This window comes from Pogoniulus pusillus, chromosome 1, assembly GCF_015220805.1.
Source record: "Pogoniulus pusillus isolate bPogPus1 chromosome 1, bPogPus1.pri, whole genome shotgun sequence".
Classification (NCBI taxonomy): domain Eukaryota; kingdom Metazoa; phylum Chordata; class Aves; order Piciformes; family Lybiidae; genus Pogoniulus; species Pogoniulus pusillus.
The window spans coordinates 27,036,615-27,062,200 of record NC_087264.1 but is presented as its reverse complement, the minus strand read 5'-3'; the positions used below and the strand labels follow the sequence as shown (position 1 = coordinate 27,062,200).

The window sequence follows — 25,586 nt, the reverse complement described above, 5'->3', positions numbered from 1 at the left end:
AAGTGCAAGTCTGTCATTTATCAGAGAACTGAGATGTGGCAGCCCAGCTGCTTGGCCTGCAAGTACCACTGATTATGCAGACCTTCACATGTTTTAGCTGCCTTGTCTCCCATAGCAAGCATTTAAGCAAGGGTGTTCAGGGTCATCTTACAGTTTATGTTCTGAATCAGAGAGCGAGCCTGACTGTCATGCTGGAGTGGGTGTCCTTACATTTGTCAATGACCAATTACCAGAAGATTTTTAAATGCCAATAATCTTCTATTTGCAGAACTGCCTATTAGGTAGGAAGCTACATTATCATCCAGAACAACTGGTCTGCACAGTTAAACAGGTTGAGGAATGATCATAGAAGGAATCTGGATGGGAAAAGCCCCACCTAAAATAGAAGCTTGGAAGGGACCTGAAAAGGTCAAGTGCAACCCCCCTGCCAGACCAAGATCACCTGAAGCAGATCACATAGGAACATGTTGAAATACTGGAACATGTCCAGAGAAGGGCGATGAAGGGCTGGGTGCTAGGTTGGACTGGATGATCTTGGAGGTCTCTTTCAACCTTCTATGTAGTAGGCTGAACATGAGCCAGCAGTGTGCCCAGGTGGCCAGGAGAACCAATGGCATCCTGGCCTGTATCAGAAACAGTGTGGCCTTCAGGACAAGGGAGGTTATTCTTCCCCTGTACTCAACACTGGCCAGGCCACACCTTGAGTACTGTGTCCAGTTCTGGGCTCCTCAATTCAAGAGAGATGTTGAGATACTGGAACGTGTCCAGAGAAGGGTGACAAAACTGGTGAGGGGCCTGGAGCACATCCCTGTAAGGAGAGGCTGAGGGAGCTGGGGGTGTTTAGCCTGGAGAAGAGGAGGCTCAGGGGTGACCTCACTGCTGTCTACAACTGCCTGAAAGGAGATTGTAGCCAGGTGGGGGTTGGTCTCTTCTGCCAGGCAACCAGCAACAGAACAAGGGGACACAGTCTCAAACTGTGCCAGAGGAGGTATAGGCTGGATGTTAGGAGGAAGTTCTTCCCAGTAGAGTGATTGGCATTGGAATGGGCTGCCCGGGGAGGTGGTGGAGTCACTGTCCCTGGAGGTGTTTAAGACAAAACCAGATGAGGCCCTTAGTGCCATGGTCTAGTTGGTTGGACAGGGCTGGGAGATAGATTGGACTGGATAATCTTGGGGGTCTCTTCCAACCTGGTTGATTCTATGAATCTGTGTCCACCAGGCAGGCCTTGAAAGTCTCCATAGATGGAGACTCCACCACTTTTCTGGGCAGTCCATTCCAGTGCTCTGGCACCCTCAAAGTAAAGAATGTTCCTTCTCATGTTTAGATAGAACTTCCTGTGTTCAAGGTTATGCTTATGTGCTGTCACTGGAGACCACTGAGAAGGGTCTGGCCTCATCTTGATGCATTCAGAAATGGAGGCTTAAGCCTGACACATGCAGGAGTAGTGTGGATAATTTTTTATAAGTACATTGACAGATTTTCCAAAACATGACATAGTTAAGCTTTTAGGATTTCTTTGTGCCGTGACACGTTGCCCTACGCTTGTCAAGCAGAATATAAAAACTTAGACTATTAGAGCACAGACGTGGAGAAATTAAAGGATACATTTACAGTCTTATCCCCCATCATAACACCCAAGGTCTGTGTTGCGCACTTTGAGACAGACTTCTGACTGAAGAATAAATTTTGCACTTGAGCTGGCTGATGATGCACGCTTCTTGATCCTGAAGAGTGAAGGCTTAAGGCAAAAAATGTCAGTTTTGTAACAGTAATTAAAATATATACACCTAAAACGACTGCAGCTATGCATCTGGGACCCTCACCTGTGGTCTATGGACAGGACAGAGTCTTACCAGGAAAAGAAATTAGATGCAGGAATGTCAGACCCTAGACACGTGTGGGAATGAAATAAATTCATAACCTTTGCGCTCAGACTCTGAGGGTGTCATAATAATTGCAAATCTTATATATATTAGAAAATAAGGATGCATATAATTTGTGGTTTTGTTCTTAATGATCTCACACTCAAGCTGCTTGTTTTATTTATACGCCGGGTGAGATTCTCTTTTCATCACACAATTTAAGCTTAAGCTTTATACATAATGCTAATATTGCAAGCTTTGTGACAAAATCCAAAATATTGGCAATGTTGTGGGTAGAAGATTAACTTGGTAGAAGATTATAAACATAGTGAGTTTACAAGACCTGTGGTGGCTTTCAAGTAATCTTTTGTTGTTCTGGTGTTTTGAAGGAGGTGGATGAAAATGAACTGGGAGCAAACAGCATGTAGAATGGCAGAAGAGGGAGGTTTTCATTACTGCTGTATTTATCATTTAGCACAACCCTGAGTTCTGTCAGACTTAAATGGCAAGCTCGTTGCTAATTTCAAAGTTCAAAGTGTTCTTTAATCTTCCCCTTATTTTGCTCACTCACAAATAGCATTACGGTTTTCCGTGCCTGATTTGAGGCTTCTCGCTGGTATTGCCAATCTGTCCTTAATAGGTGGGAAAATCCTTCTTGCTAAAGGAGCCATGATTCAAGAGGTCAGGGCATTGTCTGTCTCTGGAAACAAGGCCCATAAAATGCCTCTGAACAAAGGGGTCTATTTGCAATGTGGAGCCTTAACATACATCCTCTAAGTGCTTCAATGTCAGAGCTGAAGAAGGAAATGAAAATAAATGCCCAGCAGTTCTGAACACTTGCCAGTACATTGAGGAGAAGAAAGAAATTCATAAAAGGAGCCACTTTTTCTTTGTATTAAGGACTTTTCTTCACGAGGATTATTTCTTCCTTTTTGAAATGTGCTCATGGAGTGTTTTCACTTTCTAGCTAAATGGAAAGAGGAACAATTTGTGAGAGGCTCTGGCATTCGTTCCCCCCCCCCCCCCGCCTTCCCCTACCGCTTTCATGCTAATAAGCTGCACACATCCCAGAAGCAGTTTTCTGTGTGGCTGTGGCAGGTCTGTTAGTAGATTAAATGGTCAAGGTGGATTTATAAAGGGATTTAGTATGTTTGGAGCTTGTGAGAGATTTTGAGTTTAAAACCCACTAAGGTTGATTATTCCTGGAAGAGATAAAGACTTGGCAAAAATGAGGGAAATTTCCCTTTCTAAACCACCTGTCGAGATCCCTCACTGTCTAATATAAGTGAAAGAGAAAGGTAATAGTGACCTTTCCAATCCTGAAAATGCAATCAGCTTGGCTAGCTTTGGTGATAATTCAGCAGTGCTGTCTAGGAAGTTTGGTCTAGAGTCTCTACTCCATGTAGACCTATGAACGTTTGGCTGGATTCCAGTCTAAATTGTATTCAGATTGGTAAACCAGAAATGAAAGTTTCCATTGCTAATATGCTGAGCTGGCCAACTTCTTTTATTATATTATTTAATGGGATGCTGCCTTATTGACCAAGTCAGTGTCGAACTTGAATGAATGCTCACAAAAGATGTTGCATCACTGCCTTCTCAGAAGCCACTGGAGTTCTGTGACGCCAGCCTGTCTTTCAGATGATATTCTCACTCTTCCACACACAACATTCACAAGGATATCATCTCCTTGACATTCTGCTAAAAGATTCTTGAAGTAGTTTTAATGATTTTTCTGCTTCGTGTTTTCTGTTTTCTTTATGGGGACCACAGGGCTGAACCTCTTCTTGTCTTTCTCATGGAATCATTGTGGGTTGCTTTGTTAGAGCTGCTTCATAAATGCATGTTTGGGTAAACTTTGCTCTTTAGTTTTTGTTAATACACAATGCAAAAGGACAAGGTAGCTTCTCAGCAGTAGATAATCCTCCTAAATTTAAGGGCATAGGTAAGATAATACTAAGTCACTGTGACACTGTGGCTGGTGCTGTACCTTCAGCAGTGGTGGTTCAGTTTCTTGCTTCCTGTCACTATGCCACACCTTGGAGTCCTAGCGGACAGCAAGTTCTGCACAGGCCAGCAATGTGCTCTTGTGGCCAAGAGGGCCAATGGTATCCTGGTATGAGTCAAGAAAAGTGTGTCACAGAATCATGGAATAAACCAGGTTGGAAAAGACCTCTGAGATCACTGAGTCCAAACCTAACACCTAATTAACTAAACCATGGCACTGAGTGCCTCATCCAGCCTCCTTTTAAACATCTCCAGGGATGGTGATCCCACCACCTCCCCAGGCAGCCCATTCCAATGCAAATCACTCCTCCTGTGAAGAACTTCTTCCTAACATCCGGCCTAAAGCTGCCTTTGCACAGTTTGAGGCTGTGTCCTCTTGTTCTGTCTCTGTGTGCCTGGGAGAAGGGACCAACCCTCACCTGGCTACAACTTCCTTTCAGGTAGTTGTAGACAGCAGTGAGGTCTCCCCTGAGCTGCCTCTTCTCCAGGCTGAACACCTCCAGCTCCCTCAGCTGCTCCTCGTAGGGCTGTGCTCCAGGCCCCTCACCAGCCTTGGTGCCTTTCTCTGGACATGTTCAAGCACCTCAACGTCTTTCTTAAATTGAGGGGCCCAGAACTGGACACAGTACTGAAGGTGTTTCCTAAGCAGTGGTGAGTACAGAGGCAGGACTTCCCTGGTCCTGCTGGCCACACTGTTCCTGATACAGGCCAGGATGCCACTGGCCTTCTTGGGCACCTGGATACACTGCTGTTCAGCTGTCAAGCAGTACCCTCAGTTTCCTCTCTGACTGGCTGCTCTCCAGCCACTCTGTCCCCAGCCTGTAGCACTGCGTGGAGTTATTGTGGCCAATGTGCAGAATCCAGTACTTGGCCTTGTTGAAACTCATGGCATTGGACTGTATCCATTTTTCCAGCAGGTGTGAGGATGTTCTTCTCTGCTCTACCCTTGTGAGACCACACACGGAATATAGTGTCCAGTTTTGGGCTTCCCAATTCAAGAGAAACAAAGACCTGCTGGAGAGAGTCCAATGGAGAGCCACGAGGATGATTAGGGGACTTGAGCATCTCCCCTATGAAGAGAGACTGAGAGGCCTGGGACTGTTTAGTCTTGAGAAGGCTGAAAGGGGATCTGATCAGTGTCTATAAATATCTGAGGAGTGAGTGTCAAGTGGATGGGGCCAATCTGTTTTTGGTGATCAGCAGCCATAAGACAAGGCACAATGGATACAAACTTGAGTATAGAAGGTTTCATGTCAACATGAAGAGAAATTTCTTTATAACGAGGGTGACAGAGCACTGGAACAGGCTGCCCAGAGAGGTTGTGGAATCTCCTTCTCTGGAGACTTTCAAAACCTGCCTGGATGCATTCCAGTGCTGATTTCCCTAAGTGATCCTGCTTTTGGCAGGGAGATTGGGATGATCTGTGGAGGTCCTTCCCAACCTCCAACATTCCATGATTCTATGCCACCTGAAGGTAGGAGAATGAAATAAGCACATGTATTCGGGAGTTGCCACCACTGGGGCAGAGTGGCAGCCTCAGAAGACCAGTGATCAAATAGCTGATTAAATTCATTACTCAGATTCTTTATTGATTCTCATCACAGGCTCTTTCTTCTGCCTTCTTACGAGCAGCCACAATCAGCAGCATAATAGCTTGTGTAAAAAAAGACAGATAGAAAAGTGAGATTCCCTGGGTGATGCATCTGTAGCAGGGTCACATTTACCGGAAGGCACAGTGGGGCTGCAGAGACCTTCTCAACCTTCTGAAAGATGCAGTAGCATTAATTTAGTCTGTTGTTATGCATGATGCACCACTCCAAACAGATGCAGGTAGAGTCACTGCTGAAAATAGTCGCTGGTAAAACACTCATCATTTTTTCATGTGTCAAAATTCTATTTGTCAGTGGCCTTAACTTCCCTCATCTGTGTGACCTGACCCATGTTCCAAGGTCTCAGCACACAGGGTCCTTTAAGGCCACTTTCCTTTTAAAGCCTTTGTGTCCTGGGAAATGGAAGTGTTCCTTTAGCCATTTATCTTTCTGCTCTATCAGCAGCTGTTCCTCTTCCTTGTATCCCAGCCCACCCTTCTTGTACTGCCCACCTACCTGGAGCAGTGCAGGGGGAATGCTATGGGAACCAAGAAGGAAGAGCATGAGCAAATAGGTTCCACCAGGAACAGAAGACAATGTTTATGATGGAGCCAAACAACACTTTCCACAAAAAAAAGTACTGAATGAGGTGGACTTTTTATTAAGTGGCTGACAGTTATGTAGCCTGTGGTGTCACACAGAGTTCCAAGAAGCACTGTTTGGGCTTTGCAGAAGGTTGGACATGGGATGGTTAGACTGGTTTGCTGCTTTCAGGTGGTCTTTGTGTTCATAAATTTGATACTTCTTTTTTCCTAGACCTGAGATTCTACAGATGATTATAGCTTTCAGTTATGTATACATCTGACTTCTACTTTGATAAATTTTACTTTCAGGAGGTGGCTGAACCCTCTGGAGGTCTCTTCCAACCTGAACAATTCTGTGGTTCTTGCATTCCATATTGCAGGCTGCCAGTTCAGCTCTGGCCTTACCTCCTTTTGCAGTCAGCAGCTTTGCCTGCAGCATTAACTTGCTTCTGCTATCTGGGGGCACCAGCTGGAGTCATTTGGAAATGCTGCCTTTATAAAATAAGTCATGAGGTGTTTTGTTTCCTAGTGTGAATTTACTTTTCAGGGTAGTGGCCTTTTCCAAAATGATGTCAATTTGTCATTTATGCAAAAGTTCTCCTTTGCCTGAGACCTCATAAGCTTTATGATTATTTCTGGGTTTGGAAGTTAGATTCATAACCGTCCTTCAGGCCAGCACTAGTTTTGCTTTTCCATCAATTTTGTGGAGCCCTGTTTTGTTTGACAGAAAATATCTGAAATCCCAAGGCTTCCCTGTTGTGATGAAATATAATCATCTTCAGAAGCATGCACGATAATGTGGAAGAGCAACCAATTTCTGAGAATCCTTTTGGTTGGAAGTAAATTCATACTACAGCCTGTAGTCTTGTCTCGATTTACATAAGGTGGCTGTTCTGTCAGTTGGTGCTGCAGCACCTTGTCACCAACACCAGACATGATACAGCTGATACTAAAGAGAGTAGGCTTTTGTTATTGCTGTTGCTGAGTCTGGGGCTTTGGCATTTTTGTTTGTGGTTTTGTTTGTTTTAAGTAAGCACATCATACAGATGGCAAACTGGGTTTGCAGTGTTTTCTTATTAAAGGCAGCTACACTGCCGTCTGTTCTTGGGTTTTCTGTTCAATGCACTGACAACTGCAAAGCAGATTGCTTCTTTTCAGGAGGTGAAGCTCAGCTGTGGGCTGTGCTACAACCGTCCTGGTTAGGCGTACCAGGTAATCGCGTGCATGTAGTTATGTGTGCGTGTAGCTGTAGCCAGAACAGTTCTCCTACCAGAGAAGATTTGCTGATGGAACTGCCTTCAGAAGAAGCCCAAAGAGTTTCTGCTTTCTGTGATAAATCAATTCCTAAATATCACTGAATATTTTAGCTATGATTTGACTCTAGCAAGATAATGTCTCCAGTCAGCTTTGCCTCTGACAGAAGTAATTTCTGCCCCCAACCATTCATTCCCTCACTCGTCTCTTTTGTTACTGAAAACATTTGTGCAGCTTTATGGTGAATCAGACTGGGGAGCTGATAGGGGCTTTTTGGCCAGGACAGCCCAAGGGTGATAAAAGGAGATTGAGCTAGGGAGGGGAGGACTGCTTTCAGCAGCAGTGTCAGATTATGGCAGCTTTACCTGTTCTGATACCGCAGGCAGAGGCTCTGGGGGTTTCCGGAAAGGAAGCATCAGTCATTTCCTGAAACCGAGTTTTGCAAAGCAGTGTGAACTTGATGTGTGGTGTGTTGGGCAAGAAAACTTAGCCAAATCCAAGGAACCAGTTTCCACTTTATAATAACCTGGATGAAGTGCACATTTGACCTTCTAAATTGTCTTATGTGTGTTTGCCTTATATGCCTGTGTGCCTGCTTCTTCAACACCAAGAGATTATAAATGTAGCTTGTTTCAGGTTCCTCAGTTCTGCTCTGAATCACAGAATCAGGGGATAGAAAGGACCATGAAAGCTCATCCAGTCCAGCCCTCCTGCCAGAGCAGGATCATCTGTACCAGAACACACATGAATGCATCCAGATGGGTTTTGAATATCTCTAGAGAGGGAGACTCCACAAGTCCCCATGGCAGCCTGTTCCAGTGCTCTGTCACCCTCCCAGTGAAAAAAATCCTCCTCACGTTTACATGAAATTTCCTATGCCACCCAATCATATCATCCATGGGCATGGCCCAGTGGGGGAAGATAGTTGAGCTGTTTGCTCAGGCAGAGTCTCCAGTTTCACTAGTCATCTGTCAGGTAACCAGCCTAGAAGGAACTGGACAACCATGTCCTGGCAATTGCTTGTTACAAGGATAATAATGGTTATGTTCAAGAGGATAAATTGTGCATAAGATGACAGAGAAAGAACTATTCCTGCTTTACTTGTAAAGATGTTGGATTGCAGCTGGAAGTCAGTGATAAGGAGTATAGCTGAGCTGGAAATGAGCAGTGACCATCTTGCCTTCTTTCAAGTTTGTTCTGCCCTCTTGGGACATCAGGGAGCTTTCTGGTTTGCAAAGGCCAGTAAATGGCTGATTAGTGAACAGAAAGGAGCTGTAAATCCTTCCAAAAACATACTTTGCATTTTTATTAAGTAAAAAGTCCTCTTGAATGATGTATGGTCACATGTTTTTGTGTTTCCTACCAACTAAGCTAATTGATACAAGGACTCTCTGTATAGAGAAGCTTCTCTCCTGTATTTAGTTTCTTCATTTGAGTCTATATTGGTTAGAAAACAGATCCTTCTTAGAAACTAGCAATTGCCTTCAGGGTCAATAGTTTTTATAGCAGAAGTGTGCCATTTTATTGTCCTGGCATTTTTCTGCAGCAGATCTAGATACTCTCTAGTGCTCCCCACCAAGAGCATTTGCTTGTTCAGTGCTTTTGAACTGAAGGAAGCCTTAGAAAGCCAGATTAACTTTGTCCAGTGTGAGCTGTCAGTACAGTCACCGTCGCCAAAAACAATGAGTAAAGCAGAAGAAATGACATCCACAAATGATTATTAGCACCTTCACAACAGCTTTTCATGTGATCATCTTCATTTGAGGCGAGGAAATAAACTTGACTGAAATTTTAGTGCTTTCAGGGCAACCTGAAGCAAAATCCATGGAGAATTGGCCTTGGCTGACTCTGGTACTGTACTGCCCTGCCCTTACTCTTCTTCACTGTGAATGGTTTTGAAAACCTTCTCCATTTTAAAATGGAATAACATAACCAGCAAGAAAGCAGATGTTCTGCATCCAGGCTCTTCTTATATGGCTGCTTTACCAAAATACATATCTTCATTAATCACATTACAAAGGTAATTAATTTTATTGAATTACTTTAATTGGAATGAAGACAGTGTTGTGGAGAAAATACAAGAAAGTAATGAACCTGGGGAGTTTTAAGCATCTGGAATTGAGGTACTCTTTAGAATCAGTGCACAGAGCAAAAAACAATTTTAGTTCAGTTCTCTGTTTTCTAGGCTGTACCTTTAAAGTATTTAGCAGCTGGTAAACGGGAAAAATACTCCGTGCCTTATCTTTCCTTTTGCTTTCTCTGCTTTAGCTGAATTTAGGAGGGTGAGGGTTGCTTCAGTGGCAAGTGATTAGCTTGTCTCTGTATTTTTCCCCCCTATCATTACTTGACTGTCATTCTCAATCCTCTTTCCTAATTCTTTTTGTATGTAACATCTCATACGCATTTCTTTTCTCATCTGGGCATCTTCTGCCTCTCCTTTGCTTACCAATTCTTTTGCTTTTCTTTCAAGTGTTCTTATTATTAGCCTGTGCTGACTGAATAAGTAGTGTGTTGGTTAGTTTTCCATGATTTAGAGAGCCTTGGCTGGCACCTTACTGAACAGTCTGTGACTGTTTCTTGACTAACTTTTAGAGTGAGTCTCTGTGCTTAGCTGGTACAATCATCATCACCAAACTGAAAGACTGTAACAATGTCAGCCTAACTCCTTACTTTTTGCTTTGTGTTGACCGAGTAGTTTACTTTCTTTGCTACGAAACATCTCTCTTGTTTCTTGGTGTTTTTCTCCTTGGCTCTGGGCATGTTGAAGAAGTTTCAGTGTGCAGTAGAGCTTGAATGCTCTAATTACCTGTGTAAAACTGGGCTACTCTTTAAATGGAATCACTGCACCTTGATGTTTTTTGGGTTTTTTTTTTCCATGTTAAAAAGCTGTGTATCTGGGCCTGCTGTGCTGCTTGTTGTGAGTTGGTGTGGTGGTTAGTTTTGTTGGTTTTTTTCCCCTTTCTTCTCTCAATCTGTGGAACAACAGATAAGATAGGCTATTTGCTTAACTTTCTCAAGACTGAAGTATGCGCAGCCAGCTCCAAGAGACAATGTGTTAGTTACTGTGTTGCTTTGAAGCAATCCTGATTTGCGGTTTCAGTTCAGTATACACAACATTAACTAAAGTGTTAGGGTACTGAAAAGCAGCAGGGCTGTAAATGTATTAATAAAGACTGTTCTGTTCCCCCACCAGCTGTGCTCTTCCCCAAAAGAATGGAGAAGAGAATGAAGGCAAGGGAAGGGAAGCCATAGACCTTCCCAGCAATAAAGTGATACTGTTGATTTGGATTTAGTACTCATTTAAGAACCCGATCTGATGATAGTGCTGCCTTTGGAGATTTTCATCTGGCAGTGTCTGGGAGAGATGAATCTTCACTTACATCTTTTGGCAGCATACTTCAGATATGACCCAGTGAGAAAAGAAGTAGCTGGGTCTTTGGACTGCCTGTTGAGATGGCTGGGAAATGTGTGATTTCAAATCCACGATGGTTTGTCTGTGATATTATTTCCGCTCTGCATGAAAACAAAATTTACTCTCAATTGCATTTCATCAATTTAAAACCAGAAAAACCATCCTAAAACTTTGTTTGTTCCTTTGGTTTTTGTGCTTTATACTTTCAAATGCTGCAGCCTTCTATTTCTTGCTCTAACAGTACCTCCAAATTACCCCTTCTGGTGCACAATGCCTGCAACCAGGTTTGAAAGAAGAGAAACTGAGGGCTTGCAAAAACCCTACAAAACTCAACAGTGGGAACACCAGCAGATTAATGGTCTGCGCTGCTCCTCCTTACTTCTTGTGTCTTCCTTCAAAACCTGCCTTTGATTAAGTCATCTTCTGTATCATTAATAAAATCAGCTGTGGACACTCAGTGCTACTCTGTGCTTGGGGGTAATCTACACAGGATATTCTCTGGTGAAAGCCAGCATGCTCTGTGGCTCATTCGTGCACGTAAGGGTCAGTGCATCTGCTTGCTATCCAGATGCAATTGCAGTAGGAAATGTGAGCTGCCGACAGTGGAGAAAGCTTTGTGTGAGAGCAGAGAGACTGTGCTGCTGGGCATTGGTTCTTCTTGCCAGCTCATCACCACGTTGCTGTGAGGTGCATGCATTTCAGTAGCTTATATTGTGCCAGTGCTGATAACATTGATTTGCTTCTTTGATAAGCAGACCAAAATAATCACTGGAAGGAGAATAAGCAAATGGAAAATTTTGTTTGGAAGGGATAGGGAAGAGTTAGATGGGACCACAGCTTTACATGGTGATTCAGTAGAAATGCAGCTTTAAGCAACGTATCTGTGTAGTCAGAATCTTCACTGGGTACTGGAGATTATTTAATGCTTTTACTTTGTTGTGTTCATGTTGACTGGAATGTAAGAAAATTTGGTGACTGAAGAGAGTTGATCTAGCATTTCAAGATGTTGATACCGTGCGCTACTTTCTTTTCAGCCTCAGGAAGTACCTGAAGGTTATCAGACATGAGGAGACACTTCATTTTACTGAGCTTTCACCAGTTTGAGATCGTAGGAACTTCTGCAGTAGGCTGCCAGTGCAATGGAGTGTCTCATTTTCTTTCTTCAAGGATCCCCCTTTTCCTTCTTCAAAAGTTTGTCAGGAAAGGATTAGTTACAGTGAGGGATGTTGCATTCAGAAGGTTTATTCTTAATATATTTGTGCTATATCTGGGAGTTTACAGACAGCTTGATTGAACCTTCTGTGTGTGTTATGCAGACCTACACTGCAGGGAGTGTGCTGCTACACCTACCCTGCTGCTACAATCATAGATCATGGACCTCGAGTGTGGGTGTTAGCCCTGAAAATTTGTCCTGTTAGAGTGGTGTGATTGGAGTTGTTTGGGCTGGGAAAACTTAATATATATGAGACTGAGAGTGAGAATGAGTCTGGCAGTGGGGGCAGCTTGGAAGACTGAGACTGAAACTGCAGGTTCTCGCTAAGATCTACGAGATGCATTTCTCTAGTAATGTTTTTTGTGGACTGACCATGAAGCTGAGTGGAAAAGCCAAGCACAAGTGCTAGGAGATAGCTCTGGAGGGTTTTGTTACAGAAGAGAAACAGGGTGGTGCAGGTGGCATCTCATCTATCTGCTCCTTCTGCTGACTGAGAAGGAAACGGTTTCAGAGATGGATCCACTTAGTTGTTCTCTAAACATTTAAAAAGTTCTCTCAGGATCTCACTGTCATCAAAGTCTGCCAGGGAGAGCTACTTGTAACACAAGATCAGAATGAGGCCTTCTAAGGGTTTGGTTAATAATAAAAAATAAATGTAATATAACAGAATACATTAAATACTGTCATGCTGCCTTTATGCTGGTTGTGTATCGATGTCTATTCGTAGGAATAAGTTAAATCAAGAAGATAAATCTTGGGGCACTCTCCAGACTTCCCTGTATTTGCTTGAGGTAGTTTAGACTGAACTGAGAAGGGGAAATAAAACAGATTGATCCCACGCCTCTTCCAATTTTGGTGTTTTTGCTGACCCAGCTAAGAGGAAGGTAGTTATGAATTGTTGCTGAAGCTCCATAAATTGGAAGTCAAAGACACACTATGAAAAGATGTTATGATGTCCTGATAGGTATTCAAGACATGGTCCTGCCATGTGTTGTTTTCTTTCTCAGTGTGCTGCTTGCATTGCATGCAAGAACCTGTAACCTCCTGCAGTTTGTGCTTTATCCTAAAGACTGTGGGGCACAGTGCAACCAGAAAGCATGGCTAGGGAAGAGAGCACAGGACTTGCAGTCCAATAAACTTGTCCCATTTCCAGCTTTTTGCCACTGGTTCTTTGTAGACTTTGCCACATCGCTTTCAATTTTGTGCCTCAGTTTTCAGTATCTTGAAATGCTACCACTCCCTAGAAACAACTTTGGTCTAAAAATGCTTACTGCCTTCTCACAAGGGAATCTCAGATTCACAGCTGTATGAGACCCAGTTTCTGTATGACTGCTATACATCTGTGTAAGAGCCCTGCATTAGCAGAAACTAAATTTAACAACTGCCAAGTGCTCTCTTGAAGGTCATCCTGTCCTAAATATTCACTGGGCTCTCTTACATTATATGTCTGTCAAGAAATCTCCTGACTCCTGTTGCTCTGTAACCATCATTTTGAAGTCTGGAGGTGCTTTTAAAATAAACCCCACAAAAACAAACCACAAAACAAACCCCAACATAGTGCTGTGCTACCTGGTCTCCCTCCCCTTCCACGTCAGGCTGCTGTGGTCTCTCAGTCCCTGTGGTTCTGGTGTTGCTGGCTGAGTCTTGCAGAGCGTTCTCTCCATCCCTTCTAACTCTTATTAAATGCAGTTTATCTCTCTGCTGTTAAGTCGTCTATTGATTCACTTTGGAGTTTATTAGATTATCGCTGTCTGGGTTTGGAATTCTTTTTTTAAGTGGTTTTTCAGACGCCTGTGTGTGCACGTATGGAAATAAATCAATGAGCAGGGACAATGCACAATTATTTACACGGCTACAGCCGCCACTCTAACGTAATACTATCATTTAAATGCTTGCTGAGTATTCAGGCAGTGAAGGTCTGTACCGCATGCTCTGCAGTGCTGGAGCCCTAGGGTAATGTTTTTCATAGCTGTTTATTCCTAAATACTCTTGATGGAAATACAAATGCCACCAAAGCTCCATATGTGATTTCAAGTGCTGGGGAAAAGGGGGAATAGAGGGGCCTGTATTGTTTCAGAAATGGCACTAAAACTTTAAAATGCGTCTGAAAAAGAAACTGAGACACAATGGGTTGAGAGAAAAGAGTGATAAAACCAAGAGAAAATTGATCTGCAAAGCTTGCAAGTTTATTTGTAAAATTCCCCTCCAGCAGAAACTTAGACACTTGAATGAAAATATGCTGCCAGTGCTGAGGTTAACCCTTAACAGCCCAGAGCAGTGTTCATCACCTGTGCCCTTTACTGTTATCTTTGCAGGATGTCTCTGGCCGAGGAAGGCAAACAATTTATTTCAGCAGTGCCTTAGAGCTGTGTCTTGGAAGTGGCTTGTATTTGTTAAAATTTACAAGTGCACTGCCTTGTTTTGTGTCGTGGTGGAGCTGTGTCGTGCCCAATGGTGTTACATTTTTCATTGTGCTGGCGGGGATCAAACTTCCACTGCTGGATCGGTTTCAGTTTCACCAGCTGCTGGGAATAGCGACAGGAATTTGGGGATTACAGATGTTCATGCAGCCCAAAAGGAAACCAGCCAAGTTTAAAAGGACATTGTTAAATTCTGTCCCAGGGGCCTGCCTTTTCTTGAAGACACAAAGACCTCAGAAGACCTTTTAGCATCGCAGTTTGGCACTCCTCTCTGTTCTTGGTAATCTGCCCTCCATTAGGAAAGTGTTCACCCAAAAAACTGCAGCTCACCAAATTGACAGAGTTACACCAGAAATAACTCCCATCTTGTCATGTAAAGCCTCCTGTTTGCCATGGATGTGTTTGTAGAAGCATAAGCCTCAGTTCAGCCAAGCACTGAAACATCTACCCAAAGACAGCTAGAGCTCATTGTAGAAGCACCCTGGAAAAGGACCTTGGAGTCCTGGTGGACAGTAAAGTGACCATGAGAGAGTAATGTGCCCTGTGGTCAAAGAGGGCCAGTGGTATCCTGAGGTGCATTCAGAAGAGTGTGACCAGCAGGTCAAATGAGGTTCTCCTCCCCATCTACCCTACCCTAGTGAGACCTCATCTGGAGTATTGCGTCCAGTTCTGGGCTCCCCAGTTTAAGAGAGACCTGGGACTGTTTCACCTGGAGAAGAGAAAGCAGAGTGGCATCTGATCAGTGTTTACAAATACCTTAAATGAGGGTGTTAAGAAGATGGGGCCAGTGTCTTTTCAGTGGTGCCTTGTGGTAGGACAAGGGACAGTGGGTACAAACTGAACCAGAACAAGAAATTCTGCCTCAACTCTAGGAAAAACTTTCCCGTGAGGGTGACAAAGCACTGGAACAGGCTGCCCAGAGAGGGGCAGTGGAGTCTCTTTTCCTGAAGACTTTCAAAACCCACCTAGATGCATTCCTGTGTTGCCTGCCCTAGGTGATCCTGCTTTGGCAGAGGGCTTGGACTTGGTGATCTCCTGAGGTTCCTTCCAATGCCTAACATTATCTGATTCTATGAATGTTTGTCAAAGTGCATTACACTTGGGACCACACTCTTGGTTTGGAGGAAAGTATGTGAGTTTCCACAAAATGCATGGGTATGAACAGGACAAATATGAATTAAAAAAACACCACAACAAAAAGGGATTTCATATCTAGTGAGAAAAATGACCAGAACCAATGACATGGGTTCACAGTCTATTTGTAGGGTCTCTTTCCAAGAGCTTTCTGTTTGTCACCTTATTTTTAACTGATTTTTGTTTCTACACTGATCTATTCCTTTTCCAGTCCCCATTTCTGTAGGGTTTTTGTTTCCTTTCTGTGGCACAGCCATTGCTATGGCACAATCAAAGCTACTCTGTTCAATTCTTCTGCTAAAGGCTTCCTCCAGCCCGGCTTTATTTTATCCTCAAAGGCTGTTGAAAAGAAGCTCTGTTGCTTTCCTGCTTATTTTAGACAAGCTTCACTATAAAATCAGCACTAGTTCAGAAGGAGGGAAAACACCTGGTCCTATTCTATACCAAGTTTTCTCCACTGCCATATATGCTCGCATGTATTTTATTCTGGTATGGTTCTGCAGCTGTCCCGTGCAGCCTCAGGTTTTCATTTCATTGTCCCTTACCTGTGGTTTTGTTGCTATAAAGCAAATGGCAAGTTGTTGATGTTATCCAAAATAGATTGCATTGCCCAAGGTGTGTAGGTTTAATTTCAGGTGTTAAGAATTCCTGTTCCGTGCGCCACACATCTCTCTGCTGTTCCCCTTTTCCACACCTGCTTTCTTGGACCAGTTTCCATAGCAATAACCTCTTCAAGTTTTCCAGAAGTGTTACAGGAATGATTTTCTATCTCCTCCTCCTCAACAGTTCAGGAAAATGGAGCTTATTAGAGATACTTTTTTGTCCTCTGTGCCTTGATAGAAGCCTAGCAGGGGCACTCTGCAATCCCAGGTAAAGCTGTCTGCAGCGCACAACTGCTCTTCCATGATGAGGACCCCAGCCGGGCTGCCCACAGCTGCAATTTCCTTGACCTAATATAGGTTGTCTTCTCTTCTTTCTTGATTCAGGCAACAGTAGTTTAGTGCTGCTTCAACTTCCAAGAAGAATGAGCAGGACAAATGTTAAAAAAAAAAAAAAGCCAAACAAAAACAAACAAATGCTTTGAAAATGAGGAGAAACTATTATGTATCCTAAAGACTGAGAGCCAATAATTTAAGTTTTCATCACGTTTCTTTCTTCTGCCAGCTGTGTGAAGTACTACATTAGAGTTCAACTTGCATCTCAGTAGGATATGGGAAAATGTAAGTCCCTGGAGAAGGAGAGCATTAAGTGGCTGCCTGGAAACCCTCAGGAACCTGACAAAAGAGGAAGGTAGATGTTAATGTAGGACAAATAATGATTATCTTGAAAAGTAATGCATTTAGGGGCAAATAAGAGGTTGTGGTTTGAAAGTGAAATGCTGGTGATGGCATCTGTAGCAATGTGGCAAATCCTTACTTGATGTCCAGAGCAAAATGTCATTATAAATGCAAATACCTGAGCTAATAATGTCCCAAGGGCAGTCCTGAGATAGAGCCCAGACCTGCAGCACTAGGACTGGGCACTAGGACGCTACCATTTCTAAATTGAAGAGCAGGATATTATGCAAAAAAAAAACCAAACACCAAAAAACAGTTATTATCAGGTAGAAATACATTGAAAGCAGTTTATAGACAAAGATGTGAAGTCTTCTAGGGTGATACATGCGAAAATAGCTCCTGAGCAAGATGAGAATAAGTTAATTTAAAATTAGGTTTGCCTCACTGTGACCTTGGAAACAGCTGATACTGTCTGAAGCACATCCTGAGCCCTGAGTCTGTATGTATCATGCTTAATGTTCACACTTGGAATGGAAATAGTAGGACATGAGTTAGCTTTATTTTTGCATTCTCCCTCCCATTTTGTGACAAGACAGAAGCAAAGTTGTAAAGTTCATGGGAAAAGCTTCTTGCTCTGGACTCAAGATGATTCTCATCCCAATGCTAAGATCATTTGTGTATTCTTGGGGGTCTTACTCCGTATCTGAGATCTACCAGAACCCTCACTGTATAGTCTTTCTATTTCACTATTTGTTTCAACATGAAAAAGACCTTTTTTTAATGTATTAAAATAGCCATGTTGTCATTCCTTAGTTAAAAAAGAGCTTTTCTTCTCCCTATTGTTTTTTTTTTCCTCTTCTTCAGCCTCAATTGTTCAGACTTTTAATAATTCATATCCCTTTCAACTTCACACACTTGCTTGTGCTACCTGTGGTGCTCAGTGAGAAATGTGCTCTTTGCAGAGCTCAAAAGATCAACCGAGAAATTAGTCAAAACGAAGTAGGTGGAGGGTTGTGTTTCACCTGCTAATTGAGGGACTCAGCCTACAGTTTTTAGGGCCTCTACAGCAGCCTGGCCAAAATGCCAGTGCTGAGGTTATTGATGGCTGAGTTCTCCTCCAGTGTGGGTGCCCTGGCTTTGTGGAAGTGAGTCGTGGCTGAAAAAAACACAAACTGGAAATTGGTAACCTCTGTGTACTCCATCTCAGCTGCAACATTGTGAACGTCGTGCTGCTGTGTTCTGCACAGATACATGCACAGACTAGTAGAGGGAAGGCTGGAGGACTTCTCTGGTATTTCCATCCCTTCTGCAAGTTTCTTTAAGCTTCCTTTATTGGAAATCCCAAGTGGTAAGCTTGCTTAGTGAGTTAAAAAAATATCATTTTGACAAGCTAATCTTGCAAAAAAAGTCAGAGGATTTCTTCAGGAAGATGTGATAGCCGCATACGTACAAGGTTTGGGTTTTAATTATTGCTACAACCCTCTAGCTGTAATAAAAGACCTGTCAGCATATTCATGCTGTCCCTATTCATATTCAGAGGGCTAGAAAACAGAGGCTTAGATTCGTGGATTGAGGTGAGGCAAGCAAGGTCTTTTCTTTGGCACAATGACTTGTGACTCAGTTTGGTGACTGATCAGCTGAGTTACCTGGATTGTGCGTGCACAAAGAGAAGCGGGGTTGTGCTGTTGCATGCATCCAAGTTCCATATTTGTAAATCAGAATTCACCTCCATTTAAAAAATGAGATGTTGTTGCCTTCAGCTTATAAAGAGCAGCTGCCACCACCATTAAAACTTTGAAATGTTCCCTTCAGACCTCTGAGAGTGCATCTGTCTGAGCCTTGTGGAGGTCTGATTATACAGGAGGGAGCACAGTGTTACTCAAGAGTTTAGCCAACCGATCAAAGACTCCAGTTTTAAGCATGGATGAGCCTGTCTGTATGGGTAGATGCAAAGTTCCAGCTGAAAAGGATAGACTTGCTGCTGCCAAACTCAGATGGAGTAATGCTGTTGACTTCTTCAGAAGCAGCACTGGGTCCTGGTGTACTTCTGTAATTTCAGGATGTCTTTTGGCTTTCTGAGTTTCACATCTATTGACTAAACTCCCTTGGTGTGAGCTCATTATCAACACCTTCTAAATGGCAACTACAAAATGCTCTGAAGAAGGTGGTAGTGGTTGGGTGTTTGGGGGCTTTTTATACGAGGAAGGTCATCTGACTTATCTTCTTTTTTACAGTTTTTCTTCATTGTTTTATTTCTTTCCTTCTTTACTTTTGAAGGCCTTCTCAAAGGGTAGCATGTGACAGAAACACAGTGAGCCCACGTGGATGCTTCTTCTGTGCTGGCACTGGGCAAGCAGGATTGCATTCTTGCTTCACAGACCATTACAGCTCCTGTGCTGAGCTCTTCTTATGTAGGAACAGGGTTATTGTTGTGCAGTTTGACTCCCAGTGCCAGAGAATTGATCAATGACACTTACGTGAGCCCACACTCCTATTTCATCTCTGAGTCACACCAGTTAAAGCAAGCTGGTGCTGTAAGTGGGTGGGTTTTGACCTTTCATACCACAGTTGGTCTTGTGAGGCTGGTGGCTTCATATACGGTAAACAGATGAAATCAATACTATGTGTTTGGCTGGATAAGTGGGGTATAAAATCAGCATAAGCTCAGACTGAGTGTTTTGGCTGTGACATCAGTTGGTTTCACCTTGTGGATTGATGAGTGTTATCTGGAGCTTGGCAGCAGAGGTGAGGCGATGGCAGTGCTGTCTGTGTGTAAGCTCCAACTGTGTTCCTTGTGCAGCGGTGTCCTAAAGACCAAAGAGGACAGAGCAGCCCACAGGGCAGGCACGAAGGTGTCTTGACTCAGGGGATCAGTGAAGTCACGAACTGGTAAGTGTCAAGTCTGCAGATCTTCCAAATTCAAGTGTTTGACTGCACTCGAATTCTCTGCCCCTGGGGAAGAAGAAAAAGCTTTAATTTATGAAATGTCACAACACATTACAGCACATCACATCCCAACACGCCGCTGCATGGAGCTGACATTTGTTTGCTTTAATTCCTCAAAATAGCTTTTATTTAGAGCAAATGTTCCCTGTTAATTCAAACAGTTCTCATTTTCCTGTGCTCTGTACTTGCCAGTTCCCATGGGGACAGTTGTTCTTGCAGTGCTTTGCCCTGTGCTGGGGAGCTGTCAGGCCTTGTCAAGGGGTTTAATTATTTTTCTTATTAGTAATGGAGAACTTCTTTGTTGCTTCTGAACCCAAATGCTCACTAGACAGTGTGCAGTGATGCTTAATGTTTTTTAATTTTAGTACTCTCTCTTACCAAGTTCTTTGAAATCCTGCAAGAAACAGGGATGGGTTTTGGCAGAGAAGCAAGCTCCAGGTGTTTGGTGCTCACCTCACTGGCCAAGGCAATGGAACCCAACATGGGCCCCAAGCACTATTCTAGATGAGCTTGCTGTAGGGGCCAACTGTGGCAGAAGGCATCTACAGAAGGTCTGTCTGTGGACTCATGTAAGCTGCTTTGCTTGCCAGGCATCAGCTGCCTCCCAAGGGAGGGCACAGCCTCCCTGTGGTCAGCCAGTGTGTCAGGCTGAGTGGCGCTCCTGTCATGCAGGTCAGCATCCAGCCCAGCTCCTCAGGTTGAACAGGCAGTTCACTGTCCTGGAGCTGTCCTCTCATGGTGCTCTGACAAGCTGGAGTCTGTTAGCAAAGAGCAGAGGCTCAGACTTAATTAGGATCAATGGTCTCTGGCGGTAGGGATTGTGCAGGCACAGAAGAGGCTCCACCACCTGTAGTGAAAAATTAGAGAAGATTGCAATTTGTGTAGTCAGCAAGAAGTTTTCACCTGGTTTGTGTGTTTTGTGGGAGGACAGGGAGTTGCTCTTTCCTGAGCACGGCAAACCCAGCCTGTCATGTGAAAGAAACAAGCGGGGAGGTTCATCTCCTAGTGTGCAGTACATCTTCGCCATCCTGGGTGAGCAGTATCTGTGCAGCTACAGTATTCCAGATCTCTGGGATTTGTCAGGTTTTGGCTGGTTTAACACTGCTTCTAATATTACCTGGAGAGTCAACATGACTTTTGCTTTCCTGGTGGTAACCAAGCAATGAGCAATACCTATTTTGGATGTGTTTATTTTCTTCGTGAGGATGCATACCTTGTCTCTTTGGCAATTAGTTGACTGGGCTGGACAATTTCCACAGGGTGTATGTGGACTCTTGTTCTTTTTGAAACAGCTTTATGATGCTTGAGAAAATTCTTGGAGTAGAAATGTTTTGCATATTTCTCAGCTGGAATAAGCACCTAGCTCAGGTGACTGTCAATGGTATTGCTGTTTGCTTCCTTGAAATCTTTTTCCTTTTCATGTATTGTCCTTCACTGTCTTTCGTTCTCCTGTGAGGACAGAGACAGAGCTGCCTCTGTTCAAAAACGATTTCTAGAACTCACTTCTCCAAGTGGTTCAATGCATTAGCAAATCCCAGGTCTATGTAGCATCAAGCCCTGCATCATACTACTTCTACTAGAAACTGCTGCTGTCAGAAAGCATAACTACAAGCAAGGTGAGGAGGACAGCAAACAAACAGTGGGCAGCACAGAAATTCTTGATCCTTCCTGCACTCTCTGCTTTTCTGGAAAAAAATGAGCTGTTTCCTTTCTTAATCCTCTACCTGGAGCCATACTCATCTCTAGTTAAGTACTGCAAAAGATCTTCAGTATTACCAGCAAGCTTTTAGTGGGTAAGTTTGATGTACGAAAGGATGTCCATGTAGAGACTGCATCTCTGGTGCTTCCTTAGCTTACTGTTTCCTGGGCTTTGGGAATCACAAGTAAATTAGCCCTTCTGCAAACCACACATGATGCAAACAAGTCTGTGTAGGATTCTGAGCACATCTGAACATCTTCCTTAAGATGGAGCAGTGGCTTGAGCTGCTGGAGAAAGCAAGAACTTAAGAGCTCCCAATGTCAGAACTGTTTTAGTTTCAGAAACATTTTCCCTTATGGCTGAAAAAGTTAAATGAGTAAGGAAGGCTGTTCTGGAGGAGAGAGGGAGTGGGGGAACGGTGTGAAGCAGAAGAGAATAAGTGAGCAAGCAAGTTGGTATGGTGATAGGGGAGTCTCAGTACAATCAGAAGCAGTGTTTATGTAATTTAATAGGAGCATGTGCCTCTTGCTTTCCTTCTCCTTGCGTCAAAACTATTTTTTTCTATTATGTTGTAAAGTAACCTGCATGCATTTAATCGTAGATGGTTGTGATTTTTGTTTCCCATAGTGTCTCCAGATGTCTCTGTAGGACTTGGCTCCTCTCCTGCAGTGACAAACAAGGCTGCAAGGAGACTTTGAAATGTGATGGCCTGAGCATTTGGAGCAGCCCTTTCTGTAGGGGAGGCATCAGCTAGAGATATTGCTACTCTAAAGTTACCAAAATGGCAATGAATACCCACTGTGGGCAGAAGGCCCAGTTGTGTCAGGTGCCTTCCTCACAAGTGTTAATACCACACTAGTAGACTGCCTGTCATGGTTTGAGCTGGAACAGAACTAATTCCCTTCAGTGATTTTGCTTTTCAGCTCAGTCTCTTCTACGTGACTGCACTTTCTGAAGCAAACAACATATTTTTGCAGATAGTGTCTGCTTCTGGAAGTGACAGCACTGATGTTTAGAGTTACTATCAAGGGCTGCTGTTCAGAAAGGCTCTTGCTTGTACTTCCTTCTATGGAGGCCAAGATCCAGACTGCTTATGTGTACTCTGTTGGTGTGCTGCAAAGCAAGAGGTCACACCTGTGGGGAGGAGTGGATAGGACAGGTGATCATAAACTGACCAACAAGGGATTCCATTCCATATGCATCATATTAAATATAAAGCAGAGGGATCATGAGGGTCAAGCTCCCTTCTTCAGTGTCCAGTGTCCAACGACGACTCTGTTCCTTCTGCCTTCAATTCTATTCTGTATTCAGTCCCATTCCACAATCAGGCTCCTGAATCTGATTCCTGTCTGCTGCTGAGTCTTCCTCAGTGTCAGCAGTACCAGTGATATAATTGGCATCAGCAGGGGGTTGGTTCAATATTAGTTTATATCTATTTGTATCTATTTCATTTTATTGTGATTATTTTCCTTAAAGCTGTTTTAGTTTTTTTTTCCAGTCCATCAGTCTCTCTCCTTTATTTCCCTTCTCTTCCCCATTGGAAGGGAGAGGAGTTAATAGAGTGTCTGTCACTTGTCTAGTGGCTGTCCCAAGCTCTAACCCCTGACACTGCCTTTAGGCAGAGACTAAGGGGTTGTGCCTATACCTCTAAAGCTTCTGTATGTTGTTTTTCTCCACCCTTAATAGTAGCACATTATTTCCTTACCTTCTGTCAGCAATTCTGTGGAGCTGATCTTGTTCAACCAAATAACATCCTCCTCCTCTGGGCAGAAACCCAACTTGCTTTCTTTCTTCCCCTTTCCTTCATTTCTATTCCTCACTGTTCTCCATATCCAATGGTAGATAAATAATAGCTTCAATAGAAACCACAATCACCCAGTTTTATTCCATCCAGCTTTGTGCATGCTTTGCTGTTCATTAATGGTGAGGTTTTTTTGGGATTATTATTTCTGAGTTGGAACCCAGAAAAGCAGAAAGCTTTTGCAAGTGCAAAGAATGTCACCATTTTCCCTGCTTTGGGCATGCAAGCTTTGAAAAAGCTTTGACACTTTTCATTTAGTTCACAAAATCACCCTTTTTGGCTTCTGAAAAAACAGTTACTATTTTCTATCTGGGAGACCACTCTGTTGCTCCTTGACTCTCCCAAAGTCGAAAGCCATGGGACAAGGATTATCTGTGAAACTGCTTTTGACTACGGTGTTCCTTGTCTGAGATACATTTCTCTCAAGGGAGCATGTGACACTTCTGTCCCATGCCTGCCTTGCATTCCTCATGTGATTTAAGGTGTTGGCTTTAACCTTTAAAACTTGAAATAAGATGAATGATGTGTGATACAGCTCTGGTCCATCTGTTGATTGCCCATCCTGCTAACAGCCAGTTGGTTAAGGAGGAAAGGTTTCACTTGAGGTCTTTGGTTGCCTGATCTCTTTTATGTATTGTCTTGGCCAGTGCTTGAATGTGTCTTCCTTTAGGATGAATGATGGCTTCTCCTGTGTTGGGTGTGGAAGACAAAGGAGCATTGACTGGGGTGACATAAAAGCTGTGAAAGAAAATATTGAAATTACAGGTAAAGGGAAACAAGTATAAAATCCTTTCCTCTGACAGGACAAATTAATAAACCAGGGTGGTATTGAAGTACCTGATACTTCGTGCAACTGCCTCCCTCTTTCCTCTTTTCTGTGTCCAGGAAAGGATTGGAGCCAAGGCAGCTGCATTCCCTCCACTGCCATGCTTAAGCTTGGTTAGGCAAAGCCCAAGATTTCCCTCCATCTTGCGTCCTCTGACCTGTTCCAGGATCTGTACTTCATTCTCACCTACGCTTAATGCCTCTTCGGAGTGATAATGTGAACTTTCTGGGAAGTTTTCTCTTTAAATGACATTTATTTGTATTGCCTAGTGCCTTAATGCATTGCTTTGCCTGCAGCGAACAAAAAAGGTACTTGAATGAAAAGAAAGGGGTAATAGCAGTGAAAGAAGATGGTTGTTATGTATCATAATGTTAGCACTCTTTGGAGAGATGCTACTGTAGTTGGAGGAACTAATCTTTGCTTGCATAAGTAGACAGAAATGCTGGCAATTTACAGCATCCGCTCGTACCCAGATGTCAACTCACATTTCCAAAGAGAATCATCAAGTCAGGAGATAAACAGCTGGTACAAGTGAAAGGAAAATAAGCTTGTAAGTGTTTAAAGAAAAAAAAATGTTAATTTTTATGAAGTGTAGTGTGCTGCCATATAAACAAATGGAAGCTAACAGCCAAGAGCAGGGAAGTGAGAGGGCTTCTTTTTGTTTTTAACATCTGAAAATTAAAGTCTTGATTCCTCTCACAGTAGCTTCAAAACACCCCTGTATTTTTGTGTGCAGTTGCTTCTAGTATGATTTCGTGTATGCTAGTGATCAAATGAGAGCATTGGTTGAGCTTGGACATTCCCACAGCTCTGTCTTGAACTGCTTTAATCTGGCCCAAGCATCACAGTACAGCTGAATGTACCTCTAATACCATATTTTAACCTGACACAGATGTCTCACCTCGGGAGAGATTCTCAGCTGCTTCAGAGGTCCTGATGGCCAAGAGATAAGGTAGACCTTGGAAACAAGTTCTGGATGCTACATACAGGGTGCTCAAAATTCAAGTCTCCTTCTTCCTGAGAATTCAGGCATTTGCCTACACTTGTAAGGATTGATAACTGGGTAATTATTGAACACTTATTTGTAAAAACAAAGCATTTCTGTGGTCAAAAAGCGTAGAATTGTAGCTACAGGGAAAGTCAGTGCTGGTTTTATTGCTGAAAGAGCATCTAATAGAGAATGCTGACTTGCAGCATCCTTTGCAGGGAATGAGAAACAGCAGGTCTGCTGCTGGCCTGCAGACATCTTTCTGTGCAGGCAGGAGATAGGTTTGCATCCTAGTTGGGTTGATAACAAAGCAGAGTAAACAAGTCTTAAAAAAAGAAAACACCTAAAGTAAAAGATCTATGCATTCTCTACTCTTTTGAAGGAAAATAAAGTGCAGAGTATTTACAGTCTTTCTCCCTCCTATTCACTCTCACTCCAGTCATCTAATACTCACAGGGCCTAGCAAGGTTTTATGTGGAAATCATTGGGATTATCTCCCAATTTTTTCTCAGATAATTCAGTTGAGAGGTTATACAGAACTGAACGATTTGGAGACTGGGAATCACTAAGCTAG

The 25,586-nt window shown here is 43.2% G+C and overlaps 1 protein-coding gene across 3 annotated transcripts in view; it reads left to right on the top strand.

Moving 5' to 3' along the window:
* LOC135176584 (transmembrane protein 263-like) overlaps positions 1–25,586 on the top strand; it is a 235,001-nt gene that overhangs the window by 116,984 nt on the left and 92,431 nt on the right. The gene's annotated exons all lie outside the window — the stretch shown is intronic.